The sequence below is a fragment of the Microcebus murinus genome, chromosome X (assembly GCF_040939455.1).
Source record: "Microcebus murinus isolate Inina chromosome X, M.murinus_Inina_mat1.0, whole genome shotgun sequence".
NCBI lineage: Eukaryota > Metazoa > Chordata > Mammalia > Primates > Cheirogaleidae > Microcebus > Microcebus murinus.
The window spans coordinates 79,675,783-79,691,949 of NC_134136.1; positions in this window are offsets into that span (position 1 = coordinate 79,675,783).

Sequence of the window (16,167 nt, forward strand, 5' to 3'; positions counted from 1 at the left end):
CGTGGTAGACAGCCAATCAGAAGTATGTCCCCAAAAGTCACTCAGCCAATCAGAAGTATGTCCCCAAAGTCACCACTCATTTACATGGTAGTCAGCCAATCAGAAGTATGTCCCCAAAGTCACCACTCATTTACGTGGTAGTCAGCCAATCAGAAGTATGTCCCCAAAGTCACCACTCATTTACATGGTAGTCAGCCAATCAGAAGTGTGTCCCCAAAGTCACCACTCAGTTACATGGTAGTCAGCCAATCAGAAGTATGTCCCCAAAGTCACTACTCATTTACGTGGTAGTCAGCCAATCAGAAGTATGTCCCCAAAGTCACCACTCATTTACATGGTAGTCAGCCAATCAGAAGTATGTCCCCAAAGTCACCACTCATTTACATGGTAGTCAGCCAATCAGAAGTATGTCCCCAAAGTCACCACTCATTTACATGGTAGTCAGCCAATCAGAAGTATGTCCCCAAAGTCACCACTCATTTACATGGTAGTCAACCAATCAGAAGTATGTCCCCAAAGTCACTACTCATTTACGTGGTAGTCAGCCAATCAGAAGTATGTCCCCAAAGTCACCACTCATTTACATGGTAGTCAGCCAATCAGAAGTATGTCCCCAAAGTCACTACTCATTTACTTGGTAGTCAGCCAATCAGTAGTAGGTCCCAAAATTCACCTCATGAGCTGTGAGTATTAACAGCTGCTCAATTTAGGAGTGGGATAAGGGAAGCAGGCGGGTTTTCATGGAACCCCCTGATACCCCAGTTTTTGCACCAAGACTCATTTTAATACAGCAGTGAGTGCTGCTCACCCCCCACCCCGGGTGGCCTCTGCACCCCGAGGTCATTTGGTGGCAATGCCTGGGGACGTCTCTGGCTGTCACAGCTGTGTTGGGTGCTGCCGGCATCTGGGGCCCAGGGACTCTGCTGCCCCCCACACCCCAAAATGCTCGGACGCCCCCTCCCCGGGAGAGCCCCCCAGCCCCTGCCCAATGTCAGCGGGGCTGAGGCTGATAAACAGGAAACAGACAACTGTCTTCCTTCCAATTTTTTTTTGTTTTTTGAGACAGAGTCTTCCTCTGTTGCCCAGGCTAGAGTGAGTGCCGTGGCGTCAGCCTCGCTCACAGCAACCTCCAACTCCTGGGCTCAAGCGATCCTCCTGCCTCAGCCTCCTCCTGAGTTGCTGGGACTACAGGCATGCGCCGCCACGCCCGGCTAATTTTTTCTATATATATTTTTTTAGTTGTCCAATTAATTTCTATTTATAGTAGAGACGGGGTCTCACTCTTGCTCAAGCTGGTTTCAAACTCCTGACCTTGAGCAATCCTCCCACCTTGGCCTCCCAGAGTGCTGGGATTACAGGCCTGAGTCATGTAGCCTGGCCTCTTTCTATTTATAGTAGAGACAGGTCTCACTCTTGCTCAGGCTGGTTTAGAACTCCTGACCTGGAACAATCCTCCCACCTAGGCCTCCCAGAGTGCTGGGATGACAGCCGTGAGCCACTGCCCCTGGCCGGCCAGTCTTCCTTCCAAATTTGGCAACCCTACAGAAGGTCTCTTTCCTCCCAGCTTCTCTGACCTTTGCCTGTAACAGGTCTCCCAGACGGAAAGTTCCGATGCATGTCGGTGACGAAACTGCACACTCCGTGCTAAAGCCCGACTGCCTTCGTTTAAGGGGAAATAGAGGCCCAGAAACAACCATGAGGACCTTTTTTTTTTTTTTTTTTTTTTTTTTTTGCTGATGTCTCTGAGCAAGCTGAGGGAGCAGGATTCTCTGTGATGCTGGGAAGCTGCCTCCGTGGCAGCCCCCCACCCCAGGGAGGTGGGGGGTGGGCAGAGCCATTGTGAGACACAGAAAGCCAGCATGGGGACCCCCCTGCACAGAGCAGCTGGGCAGGGGGCCGGCCTTTGAGCGGAGGTCTTTCTTATTCAAATGTCCCTCTTTCCCCCTGGGCTTCAACCTCGCCTAGCAACTTGGACGGCTGCCCCCAGCCTGCTGGAGCTCCACCGCACCCCCACCCGGGTGACCCTTGGGGAGCCGGTCTGCATTTAGGGCCAGGCTGCCTCCCAAGCGGAAACCCTAAGAGGAGACCAAGAAGAAACCAGAAAGCAGATACCACCCCCTTAAGAACGTCTCCCTGCGGGGCCAACGTTGTCCTTCCGATATGTGGAAGGGGACATTTCTCTGGTCCCCTGGGGCAGTTTGAGCATGGCCGGGCAGCTGAATGCCTTCTCCTGGGTGGCTTAGGCAGAACTGGGGCAAAAATGCACCACGCCCGGCCGGAGCCCAGGCCCGGCATGTCCCACTGCGTGAGTGACCCCCTACCTACCGCTTGGGCATTGGGAGAAACCCAACAGGGACTGTCAGGCTGCAAGAAGCGGCTTCACTCTGCTTTGCAGGCATTATTGGTTTCCTCAGGCAAACCCCTGACTGCAAAATAAATTCGGCTGGGTCATACCCTTTGATGGTCACTTTCCCTATAAACGACATTTTTGTTTGTTTGTTTGTTTGTTTTTCCTTTCTCTGAGTTGCAGCTGATGCTATTGTCAGCGGAAAAAAAGCCAAACTCTGTGAAATAATTTTAAAGAGATTTATGCTGAGCCAAATTTGAGGGCCATGACCCGGAGCCAGTGCCAAGAGGCCTTGGGCAAGCGGACTCGCCCTGGCCGGGTCACAGTTCGGTTTTATACATTTCCAGAGAGAGAGAGAGAGAGACAGGGGTTACAGGCAAAGCCACAAATCAATACATGAGAGGCGTACCTTGGTTTGGCCCCAAAAGCTGGGACATCTGGAAGTGGGGGCTTACAGGTTACAGGTGGGTTTAAAGATTTCTTTGGCTGGCAATTGGCTGAGAGAGTTAGGCTTTATCTAGAAGACCAGAAAGGACATGCTTAATTTAAGATAAGGGTGTGAGCACTCTGGGAGGTCGTTTTAAATTTACAATAGGCGCCTGCTAGGATGCTTGAGTTAAGATATTTTAAATTTGTGACAGGCATCTGCTAGGGTGCTTGAGTAAAGACAGGGGCTTCTTACCTTCTAGGCCATGTTAATGCCATGCCAGAATCAGGTTGGGAAGTGAACCGCCTCTTTATCTGATTCACAAAAGCCGCTTTAGTGGGAGTTTACCATTTGTCAGCCTGACCCGGCTGGCCTCCTTAGGAAAGAGTTTTTAGCAAAAGGAAAAAAAAGATCAGCGTTCAGTACTCACTATTCAAAGGGCGGAGTTCCAAGAACTGCAATTACCTTGCTGCATTTATTTCACCCCGACCACCAACCACCACGCACTTTCCAAAGTGGTACCTTCGCTCAGGGAAGATGCAATTCCGGGAAATGCACCCACCGGAGACTGATCCGGACATTTGGCCTTTGGGAAGTTTATAGACACAGGAGGTCCACCTGTGGGGTCTCAAATCAAAACGTGGCAACCAGCTAGTCTGGACCTCAGAGATATAAATCAGCCAGTGACTCAAACCAGCTCAGGTACAGAAACTGCACTGAGACAACAGCCATAGACAATTTGAGCATTAAGTGTCTTTTTTCCAGCTTCTTTTTATATTTTGTAAACTCAGAGCTAAGCAGACGTAGACTTTGCTCTGTCCAGTTTGACACTAAGTTGTGTTCCTTTGCTCACCACCCCACTCTTCCCTTTCCTAAGGCCATAGTTCAAGGCTAGGTTATTTTTGCTAACAAAATTTGAATGGAAACCTTCATGCCTTGTAGATTCTTTTTTTTTTTTTTCTTTTGCAAGACACCCGTTTGTCACTTTGTTTAAATGCAAATGTTTCCTTGTGCTTTTGAAATGAATTCCCTTTTGTGATTTAAAAAAAAAAATAAATTGAAAACTAAAATAGAAACAAGGGTTTATTACCGGAGAGGGTTCTGATAGGCAGGGGGCATTTTAATTGCAAGAGAAGCGTTGTGATCCCGAGTTTGCTCACATCCCCAGGGGGGTCGAATTTAGGGCTCCCGGCAAAATGGCGTGCACAGCCCCAGGGTTTATGGAGCCAACTTGTGGGGAATGCATGACAGGACACTGCCATGCTGTCCGGTTTGCGTGAGACAGGAGGATGTGTCAGGTGGGAGGATGTGTGTGCAATAAACCGTTTAGTTCCGGGCCTATTTATTGAGCATCTACTACGGGATCTACACTAAGAAAAGTGCCACGAGAATGTGAACTAAAATAAAATTTTAAGGCTCGCCCTCCACACACACTGGCTGACCGAATGGAACCGCCCTCGTGGCCAAAGGAATATCCTAAAACTAAGTTGCCTGCCAGGAGGAGGGAGGTCAGACAGGCCTCATCATGCCCCCCTCCCTTCTTGGGGACTTCCTTCGTGACCCATTGATTGACAGGCCTAAGGGTTTGCAAGAAGCACCTGCAGGTCCTCAGTTTACACAACAAATCTATGTCCCGTGGCTTGTCTCTGAGGACAGCTCCTTATGTTGAAACATCCCAAGCCTTTAGACAAAGCTTCATGTCTTTAACCAATTATTATCCAAAGAGTCTTTAAACCCACCTGTAACCTGTAAAACCCCACGCCCTGCCTTCGAGATGTCCCACCTTTTTTGGGCCAAACCAATGTCCACCTCCCACGTATTGATTGATGGCTTTACCTGTAACCCCCGTGTCTCTCCCTGAAATATATAAAAACCAAACCGTGACCCAGTCATATGGAGTCCACTTGCCCAGGGCCTCTTGGGGGTGGCTCCGGGTCGTGGTCCTCAAATCTGGCTCAGAGTGAACCTCTTTAGAATTATTTTACAGACTTTGGCTCTTTTCCGTTGACGAAAATATAACCTCAAGCAGCTAGTGAAGGGTGCTTCAGTGAACCAGTGTTCCCGACCTGGCCACACACAGTGCTCCCCGGGGGACATAGAGAAACACTGACATCCGGCCCCACCCAGGGAGTCTTGGATCCGTGGGTTTGGGGTATGTCCACAAACTCCCCTGGTCAAGCTGTCGAAGCAAGGTTGAGACCCTCCAATCGGGAAGGGTCCCAGCTGGGGAGGGCAGAGTGGGCTTGCCTCTCTGGGACTTGCTTCGGGGGGGAGTTAATGGGGTGTAGGACAATGCACACCTGCAGAGATGTGGAAACAACCTAATTGCCCGTCAATCCGCGAGTGGATTAATGCAATGTGGTATAGGAACGCCATGGAGTACTACTCAGTCATGAAAAAGGATGAATCAATGGACTTTGCTTTAAAGACATTCTGTAGAAAAGACATCTGCATGAGAATGTGTACAGCAGCAAAATTCACAATTGCAGAGATGTGGAAACAACCCAAGTGCCAATCAATCCATGAGTGGATTAATAAAATGTGGAAAATGAACACCATGGAGTACTACTCAGTCATTAAAAAGGATGAATTAATACTTTGCATTAAAGACATTCTGTACAAAAGGCATCTGCATGAGAATGTGTATAGCAGCACAATTCATAATTGCAGAGATGTGGAAATAACTCAAGTGCCCATCAATCCTCGAGCAGATTAATAAAATGTGGTATATGAACACCATGGAGTACTACTCAGTCATTAAAAAGGGTGAATTAATGTACTTTGCATTAAAGACATTCTGTCCAAAAGACATCTGCATGAGAATGTTTATAGCAGCACAATTCACAATTGCAGAGATGTGGAAACAACCCAAGTGCCCATCAATCTGCAAGTGGATTAATATAATGTGGCATATGAACACCATGGAGTACTACACAGTCATAAAAAGGATGCATTAATACTTTGCATTAAAGACATTCTGTAGAAAAGACATCTGCATGAGAATGTTTATAGCAGCACAATTCACAATTGCAAAGATGTGGAAACAACCCGAGTGCCCATCAATGCATGAATGGGTTAATAAAATGTGGTCTATGTACACCATGGAGTACAACTCAGTCATAAAAAAGGATGAGTCAATGTACTTTGCATTAAAGACATTCTGTACAAAAGACATCTGCATGAGAATGTTTATAGCAGCACAATTCACAACTGCAGAGATGTGGAAACAACCCGAGTGCCCATCCGTGCATGGGTGGGTCAATAAAAAAATGTGGTCTATGCACACCATGGAGTTCTACTCAGCCACAAAACGCAATGGAGATCTAGCACCTCTTGTGCTATCCTGGATGGAGCTGGAGCCCATTCTCCTAAGTGAAGTGTCCCAAGAATGGAAACACAAGCCCCACATGGACCCACCATCAAACTGGAACTAGTGGATCACCGCTCGCGTGCACACACGGAAATAACATTCATTGGAAGCGAAGCAGGTGGGAGTGGGAGGAGGGGACGGGTAAATTCACGCCTGGCGGGTACAGTGCACACTGTCTGGGGGACGGGCACGCTTACAACTTCGACTCAAATGGCACAAAAGCAATGCACGTGACCAAAACCTTTGTGCCCCTGTAACATTGGGAAATTTAGAAAGCGGGGTGCGGGCATGTGGGGTGTGGACCAGACACAGGTGGGATTTTAAGGGGACGGCTTCGGGAAGAGACTCAGCAGGTATCAACGGGGGCAGGCCTGGCTGTCAGCCGACTAGCTGCAGAAGGAAATGAGGAGGACAGGATCGAAACGGGTGTGTGTGTGTGTGTAAAAGGAGACTTCCTGGACACCCTCAGGCCGGAAATGTCAGAAGACGCCCCTTGGAGGTGACCGGGCAGAGATGTGAGCTGTCGTTCGATGGAGTGGCGTCCGCCGGAAATTTTCCAGCTGTGTGGAGCCACCACGAGGTCTCATTCTCGGAGGGCAGACGGCGTTATGCATATTGGTGACGGAAACGGTTGTTTTCCGGGACCGGAGAAAACCAACGATGGCGAAAAAACGATTACGAGATCTAAGAAGAGATTCTCCTGAGATGGGACAGACCCAAACACATCAACAGACACAAGTCACCACTGGCCAAGCGGTTTGGGAAGAACTGACGGAAATCAGAGGGGGGTAAAAAAAAAATACATGCAATGGAAATGCAGAATATAAGACATATCAATACACATCACACGCACATATTAAAAAAAAAAAATACCTATGTCGTTGCTGCGGCAAAACATAAAATGCCCGGGAATAAACTTTATGAGAGACGTCCTCGAGCGATTGAAAAGGAAAACTGTTACGTTTTAGTGATGCACATAAAAAAAATAAAAAAATAAACTTAAAGGCTGAAGCCTGTTGCCTTCCCGGATGTAAAGATTTAATATTGTAAATATGTGCGTGTTGCCCAGATTAAAATGTAGGCTTAATCCCTCCAGGAGGTTTTATTTTATTTTATTTATCTTTTAAAAGTTTGGAAAGAGTTAGAGTGATCCCAAAATGCTTCCAGAAGAACAAGCTGGTAAGGAAGGAAAAACAAACAAACAAAAAAAAAAACAAACTCCAGGGCATTTCTTTACAAAGAGCGAGAAGTGAGTTTGAGCATTAGCAGACAATAAAGGGCTTTATAAAGACTCAATAACGGAAGGCAAGGAAGGCAATAACATAGCAGCGCTTGAATACACAGATCAAGGACAAGCACAAATACACGCAGAGTTTACGGCGTGGCAGAGGTGGTTTCTCAAACTCATTCCATTAAAAAAAAAAAAAAAGGAACGAGAAAGAGAGAGAGAGAGAGAAAAAAATTCGAGACTCTGCATCCCGTAATATACACGAAATTAAAGGGAATCCGAGGAAACATATTGGCCAGTGCATTTATACCCCCAAAAACATCATTAATACGTGCAGGGCTGTTTCCAATCAAAGATGACATTCCCCGATTAATAATAATAATAATAATAAAAAAAATCAAAGGGCTCCGGATAAATGGCTAAAAATCAAAAGGAAATGTGGAAGTTCAGCGAACATTATAGCAATATTAGCTTCGATGCAATGAGACCCCGTTTGCATGCCCAGCAATGATGCTACCTGCTGTCCTGTGGGCTCCTGGCTGTAGACAGTGCACGTCTAGGACAGTCCTGGGGGTCAGGGGACAGGGTTTGGTTGACGAATCTTTGAAAACCTGCCTCCCCCCCTTGGACGCGGGAAGTTGCAAGTTTGTACGGATTGCCGTGAAGTCCGGACAAGCCACAAAAAGCAGCAGCAATAAGAAAATGAGGAGGCCGGGCCGGGCGCGGTGGCTCACGCCTGTAACCCTAGCACTCTGGGAGGCCGAGGCAGGAGGATCCTTTGAGCTCAGGAGTTCGAGACCAGCCTTGAGCAAGAGCGAGACCCTCGTTTCTACTAGAAATAGAAAGAAATTAATTGGCCAACTAATATATATAGAAAAAATGAGCCGGGCATGGTGGTGCATGCCTGTAGTCCCAGCTACTCGGGAGGAGGCTGAGGCAGGAGGATCGCTTGAGCCCAGGAGTCTGAGGTTGCTGTGAGCGAGGCTGACGCCACGGCACTCACTCTAGCCTGGGCAACAAAGCGAGATTCTGTCTCAAAGAAAGAAAGAAGGAACAAAAGAAAGAAGGAAAGAGAGAGAGGAGGAGGAAAGAAAGAAAGGAAGGAAGGAAGGAAGGAAGGAAGGAAGGAAGGAAGGAAGGAAGGAAGGAAGGAAAGAAAGAAAGAAAGAAAGAAAGAAAGAAAGAAAGAAAGAAAGAAAGAAAGAAAGAAGAGAGAGAGAAAGGAAGGAAGGAAGGAAGGAAAGAAAGAAAGAAAGAAAGAAAGAAAGAAAGAAAGAAAGAAAGAAGAGAGAGAGAAAGGAAGGAAGGAAGGAAAGAAAGAAAGAAAGAAAGAAAGAAAGAAAGAAAGAAAGAAAGAAAGAAAGAAAGAAGAGAGAGAGGAAGGAAGGAAGGAAGGAAGGAAAGAAGGGAGGGAGGGAGGGAAGAAAGAAAGAAAGAAAGGAAGAAAGAAAGAAAGGAAGGAAGGAAGGAAGGAAGGAAGGAAGGAAGGAAGGAAGGAAGGAAGGAAGGAAAGAAGAAAGAAAGAGAGAAAGAGAAAGAGAGAAAGAGAGAAAGAAAGAAAGAAAGAAAGAAAGAAAGAAAGAAAGAAAGAAAGAAAGAAAGAAAGAAAGAAAGAAAGAAAACAAGGAGGGAAGCAAAGATGATTTGGGAGGAAAAAACAATTTTTTTTTTGCTTTTTAAAAAAATTTTTTTCCCCCTGAACTTTGAACATTTTTCTAGGGGGTCACTCCCTGATCTATACAAAAACGGTGGGAACGTTGACCGAGTTTGGAGACTTGCACACACCTCTGCAAAGCCACGGAGAGAAACGGCAAATCCGGCTACCTCTGCCACGCCGCCACCACCTGCGGAGATGACACCTCCAAGGTGGCCGGAAGTCCCCGCCGTAGGATGAACATAGTCACCTCCCCAAAGTGGACGGCAGATGGGTCCCGGATGCCCCGGGGAGGACACGGGGGTTCCTCTTCCTGCCCGGGAGCGGAATAAAACAGACATAGCTGCCGTTGGAGCTCCAGCGAGGCACGGGAGGTTTCCCGTGCCGAGAGTTCCCGGACCGGCATCGGCACGGCCCGTGCGCCATGCGTGCAGAGAGAGAGAGACAGACGGGCAATTGAGGAGACGCTCCCGGATTCCCGGCGGGGCGCCCTGAAACATCTGCTCTGGTTTTCTCCTTGGCCGAGCCTCGCTCCCGGGGGAGGAAGTGCAATTGTAATAAAAAGGCCACACGAACCTATTCCCGAAGGCAGTTTGTGGGGATTCCAGCGGTGACCTCCGTGTGGACCACAGATATAACAACATTCATACGTGCCCGGCTTCCTCTGTGTAGTCACCTACCGAAAGCTGCGGCGTTAAAATGAAATTTTTTTAGGGAGCAAGAGATGGCAGGACAATAGCAGAATCTGGGGGACCGCCTTGCACCCCATATATGCATCGAAAGGGAGATTCACGCCCACGATTCCCAGCACACGGCACAGAACGTCACGCCCGAGCACATTGGATATTTTAATCCTATCCCGAGATGTTTTGTTTTGTTTTTTTTTTTTTTAGGCCACATTAACCGCCCCGTGAGTTGTATTTAACTCACGCTCGTTTGGAGCCCGGGGCCTCGCGAGGCGCATGTAACTCACGCGTCCCTTTCCCCCCCCTTGGGAGCCGCCAGAGCTATCTATCTTTCGGGTCGCGTCTAACTCGCGCCCGCAGGGCGGCAAAAAGGACAAAGTTTGCGTTAAATGAGAAAGGATCGTTTTTTGCCTTCGAGCTTTTTATTGCAATCCTGTGATTGCGTTTGCAAAATTTTTTTTCTAGCGTGGCCGTCCACGCGTTCCGTTAATCTTGCGGGTGGAAGGTTTCCTTTTCTCCTCGTGCACCGGAGGGAAATACACCCAGAACCCTCCGGGCGGCGGCGTGCGAGTTCTCGCCGTGTAGAACCCCCACTCCTCGCGTTGGCGGGCACAGACCATTTCCGGCCATTTCGCTGCAAATCATTCCACGAAACCTTTAGTGGCTGAGGGTTTTGTTTTTATTCCCCCCCCCCCGCCCCGGGAACGTGGGCTCCTATTCTAGTCACGGAGAAAGCGTGTTCTCTTCGCCCTCCGTGGCTTCCCCTTGGTGAGCAGACCGCCGACTAGAGCATGCGTGCTTCAGAGGCTGTTAGCTCTGGGTTAGCTCTACGAACGGGTCCGACCTGCAGAACCTGACCGGCTCTGTCCGAAAAGGACGTCCCGCGCCCCCCACTCCCTGAGGCACGTAGACGGCCCAGGAACTGGGGGGCGGCCCGCTTGGCTGCTTTGCAAAGCATCCCCAAATCAGTGCGGCAAGCCGGGGCGGCCCCCACAGCGGCCGATTCTGTTTGCTCTGCCAACGGGGCGGAGAGCCGCCGTGTTCCTCCCTGCTGCCTCCTTTTCCTCGGCATGTCGTTTCTGAATGCCGTCTTATTTATGTTTTTTTTTTTTTTTCCCCACCCGCCCTCTCCCTTATGCATTTGTCGAGACAGAGCGAGACCTAACCAAGCGCCGAGGAGGAGGACGAGCTCGGGGCTAATCGGAATCCGGGCTCATTAAGGCAGCGGCTGTGCACGCACATCTGGTCTTTATTTCGCAAGGGGGGGCTCTTGGGAGGGAGCTGGGCTGTCGGGGACGGGAGGACGGCCGGGGACCTGAGCCACGGTCTCCCCGCAGTCTTCCATGGGGTGAGGGGGGCTTTGCGGCCGCTGGCCGGGGGTCAGCCTCGGTTTCGCCCCCGTGACCCGTGGCTGCCGATCTTCTTCGTGGGTTTGCAGCCTTGGAGAGACCCTCCTACGAAAAACCCTCATCCTCCCACCTCCAGACAGCTCTGCAGGATCTCAGGTGTGACCCCAGGAGGAAGCTCCCAAGAGGCAGCCGTAACCCGACAGCCGAGGCCGTCTGTTGCCTTCTCCGAGACTCTGCCCCAGTTCAAACGCCGCACAGCACCGCAGCTCCAAAAAAACGGTTTTGCCGGAATAGGTCCCCTTCCTCGATGATGCATCTACGAGGCATTTCCAAAAACAGACACAAGAGAGGGATTTGAGCTTTTCTAGCATAAAGAGAAGACACAAGGCCTGGCGCGGTGCCTCACGCCTGTCATACTGGCACTATGGGAGGCCGAGGAGGGAGGATCGATCGCCCGAGGTCAGGAGTTCAAGACTCCCGAGAGAGAGCGAGAGAGAGCGAGACCCCCGTCTCTACTAAAAATAGAAAGAAATTAATGGGCCAAATAATATATATATATATAAACTAGCCGGGTGTGGTGGCGCATGCCTGTAGTCCCGGCTACTCGGGAGGCTGAGGCAGGAGGATCGCTTGAGCCCAGGAGTTGGAGGCTGCTGTGAGCGAGGCTGACGCCACGGCACTCACTCTAGCCCGGGCGACAGAGCGAGACTCTGTCTCAAAAGAAAAATAAGTAAAAGACACACATCCAAGGTGATGGGTATCTCAAAAGCACTGGCTTGATCTTTACAACTTACAACGATGTATAGAATTGCCACATTGCACCCCGAAAGTACGTACTTCTGCTATGCAAAAAAAAAAAAAAAAAAAAAAACACGGGAAGGAAACATTGTAATTTTGGTGTTCCCAGCGGACGCCACGAGAAGCCACCTAAAGGTGCCGTGTCCCTGCCGGACGCCGGGCGTCCGTGCGGTCCGAGGACTCCGGGGCGTGGGTCCGGCCGTCCTCTGTTTTCCCCGTGTGAAGCCGCCCAAGCGGAGGAGTCGCCTCAGATTTCTGAGCCGCAACGATCGGCCGAGCTCGTTAGCCCAGAGCGGGAGGCTCGTAACTCACCCGGTCATTAAGCACAGATTGAAATCCCGGGTCCGGCTGGTTCATTAAAGAGGCAGACGCCTGCACCACCCGGCCTACCCGAGACAGCGTGACGAATGGCTTAACAAACAACTGCTCGGGTTCATAAGTTACCTGGGGCATCGATTTTTTTTCGGGCGGGTGGGGTGGTGGTGGTGGCGGCGGCCACGGGGGCTGCACTCTGTCCATTCCTCCAGCCGCCGAGATATCCGATTAGGATCGACCGGTCGCAATGTCAAATGAATCCCGGTGGGTCCCCGCCGGCCTCCTGACCCGCAGGTTACAGCGGCCCGGGCGGTCCGAGCCCTCGTCCGTCCGTTCTTAGATACAGGTGGGCCTCTTCCGCTTTGTTTTTTTTTTGTTTGCTTTTTTTTCTGGCCGGCAGGCCTGTCGTTTCGGGGGGTCACTGTCGGGGCCAGAAAAACGCAAAGGGGTGCCGGAAACTCAGCCATCGAGAGGAGCGATATTTTATTGCGACGACTTTCAAACTGTCAGAACGAGTGCACACAGACACGTCCGTGATGAACGCAAGAGCAAACTTGGTTTTTTTTTTTTTTTTTTTTTTTAAGACAGGTGCAGGTGACCACAGGTAGCAATGCCTTGCGGGGCCCTGTGTCAGCTGGGAGACAGAGGAAGAGAGTTCTGATCCAGCTAATTTCTTTTAAAAAAAAATAAGGCAGGTGTCTTTCCCATCTCACTCTCACCCCACCCCCGGTGGAGGCTGTCGGCCTAAGAGGTGTCATTCACGTGGTCCAGGGTTGCAGGGAAATGAGCCCTGTTTTTGAAGCACACTTTTGGCTTTCCTTTTCTGTTTTATTTTTATTTTGGAGACAGAGTCTCCCTCTGTCGCCCGGGCTGGAGTGCCGTGGCATCAGCCTCGCTCACAGCAACCTCCAACTCCTGGGCTCAAGCGATCCTCCTGCCTTAGCCTCCTCCCGAGTAGCTGGGACTACAGGCATGCGCCACCATGCCCGGCTAATTTTTTTCTATATATATATATATTTAGTTGGCCAACTAATTTCTTTCCAATTTTTTTTGTTAGTAGAGACGGGGTCTCGCTCTTGCTCAGGCTAGTCTCCAACTCCTGACCTCTGAGCAATCCGCCCGCCTCGGCCTCCCAGAGTGCCGGGATTGCAGGCGTGAGCCACCGCGCCCGGCCTCTGTTTTCTTTTAACCACACAAAAATATCTTCAATCTGGTTCTGAGGGGAAAAAGCGAGTCATAAAACTGTGATTTTTTTTTTTTTTTTAAAAACTGCTTTGGTTTCCGTTGAACGTATAAACAGAGCGCGACACCATGCCCGGATGGACGTCTCTCCACTGTGCGATTGGTGAAACAAACCTGCCTCATCTATCCGTCGCCCCTCGTCTGCTCATCACTGCTCTGTTTCTGTGGGGGGAACGTTTAAAACCGACCCTTTCGGTCTCGAAGTGCATGATATGTTATTATCGGACAGAGTCCCCACGCTGTGCAGCAGCCCCCGGAAGCTGCCTCGCCGTGTTAAAAGCCCTTAGAAGGGGATCGCTTCTCCTTGCAAAATGTGAAGTGCACGGCGAGGTTTTGCCGGCCACGAGCACAACGGCAGGCGGCGGGGCTCTCTGGAGCTGGCTCCTCTCGCCTAACTGAGACGTCTCGAGCCGGTCAAATTGCACCTCCCTAGGCCGGGCGCTGTGGCTCACGCCTGTAATCCTAGCTCTTGGGAGGCCGAGGCGGGCGGATTGCTCGAGGTCAGGAGTTCAAAACCAGCCTGAGCAAGAGCGAGACCCCGTCTCTACTATAAACAGAAAGAAATTAATTGGCCAACTGATATATATATAAAAAAAAATTAGCCGGGCATAGTGGCGCATGCCTGTAGTCCCAGCTACTCGGGAGGCTGAGGCAGAAGGATCACTCGAGCCCAGGACTTTGAGGTTGCTGTGAGCTAGGCTGACGCCACGGCACTCACTCTAGCCTGGGCAACAAAGTGAGACTCTGTCTCAAAAAAAAAAAAAAAAAAAAAAAAAAAAAATTGCACCTCCCTGCTTGCTCACTGCGGGACCCCGAGCACGCGCTTCCGCTCTCTGGTTCTACGAGCTCGACAAAAACAGCCGGAGTCGGCTGAGTCACGTCCACCCGGAGCCTCGGGATGGGGCCTGACTTGGACGTAGGGTCTCTGCCAGGATGCCCCATCAGTGAAGATCAGGCCACTGGGCATTAGGGAGGGCCCTAAATGCAGCGACAGGCGTCCCCGAGAGAGACGGCAGAGGGGACGCAGACGCAGAGGAGAAGCCACGTGGAGGCAGACGGAAGAGGCAGAGACGGGAGTGAGGCTGCGGCCACAAGGCCAGGGACGCCTGGAGCCCCCGGGAGCCGGGAGAGGCGGGAAGGAGCCTCCCCTGGAGCCCGTGGAGGGAGTGCGGCCCCGAGACCCCCGCGTCCCACACTCCCGGGCTCCAGGGACCGGGAGGGGGGGACACGTCCCTGTGGTTTAAGCCCCCAGGTTTGCAGCGTTTTGTTATAGCAGTAGCAGGAGACTCACACACACCAAGCCTGGTATAATACAGCAGGTGCCCAATTAATGTGGATAGAAGGAGTGGAGGGAGGAAGAGAAGACGGCATGGCTTTACCTGGGGTGGAACAGCTCCACAGACTGCAGGGAGAGGGGAGCACGAGGACCAGCACGAGGTTCCTGGGACGGACCACCACCGGCCCCTCTGAACGAGACCCCCCGGGTCACACGGGGTTACTCGGAGGCCGGCCTGCTTGCTTTGCGGGGCCCAAGAGTCAACCCAGGAAAGCTGGGCCTGAGTTGGGCCTTCCAGGCTGCGGGAGATTCTGGAAGTTGGAATGGGGGGCGAGGGGTGCTGAGGCCACCCAGGAAGGGGCTGCAAGAGCAGAGACACAGGCCCGGGGAGAGTGAGGGTCTTTACCTGGGGGTTGGGGGTCAGGACCCGCCGAGAGGTAGCTGGGAGGCTAGGACGGGCTTCCTAAGCCCCCAAGTCTGGGAGTTTGCGTTCCTGAAGTAGGCAACGTGATCATGATGATGTTGTCTGCACAGGCGGTGGCGGGCGCCAGGGCTGGCGTGTGCACCTGATGCACTGCATCATTATCCTCAGTTGAATTGTCTCCGTAGACTCTGCAACATCGTGTCCTCATGCCCGGCAACATCGTATCCTCATGCCCGGCAACATCGTATCCTCATGCCCGGCAACATTGTATCCTCATGCCCGGCAACATTGTATCCTCATGCCTGGCAACATTGTATCCTCATGCCCGGCAACATTGTATCCTCATGCCTGGCAACATTGTATCCTCATGCCTGGCAACATTGTATCCTCATGCCCGGCAACATTGTATCCTCATGCCTGGCAACATTGTATCCTCATGCCCGGCAACATTGTATCCTCATGCCCGGCAACATTGTATCCTCATGCCCGGCAACATTGTATCCTCATGCCTGGCAACATTGTATCCGTACCCCGGTAACAATGTGTCACTGTCCTCAGCCACAAGGTGCCCGCCGTCTGTGAACCGGGAGGTGAGTCCCCGCCGGACACGGCCCCTGCCACGCCGGGATCTCGCAACTCCAGCCCGCAGAGCTGCGAGCAGTGAGCGCCTGCTGTTTACAAGCCGCCCAGGCTGTGGGATTTTGTTGCAGCAGCCTGAAACCAGACTGAGGCAATGCAGATCATAAATACAAAAATAAAAGGTCTCTCTCTCTCTCTCTCTTTTTTTTTTTTTTTTTTTGGTCATGGAAGAGTGGGTGCAGAGCATCTCATGTGGCTCACGTTCAGATCAGAAGCCGTCCCTGCGGTCCCGGACCGGAGGATCGGTACACGCAACAAACACGGCCGTTGCAAACAATTAGATGGAGCTTCAAAGACAAGGAACTTGGATGACAGAGACGCCCAAACAGGGACAGAATCTCTGGAGACGTCCACTTGGGTTCCGTGTTAACATTTTATAAAACATCCTCCGCACGGCATTTTTACGGGGGAT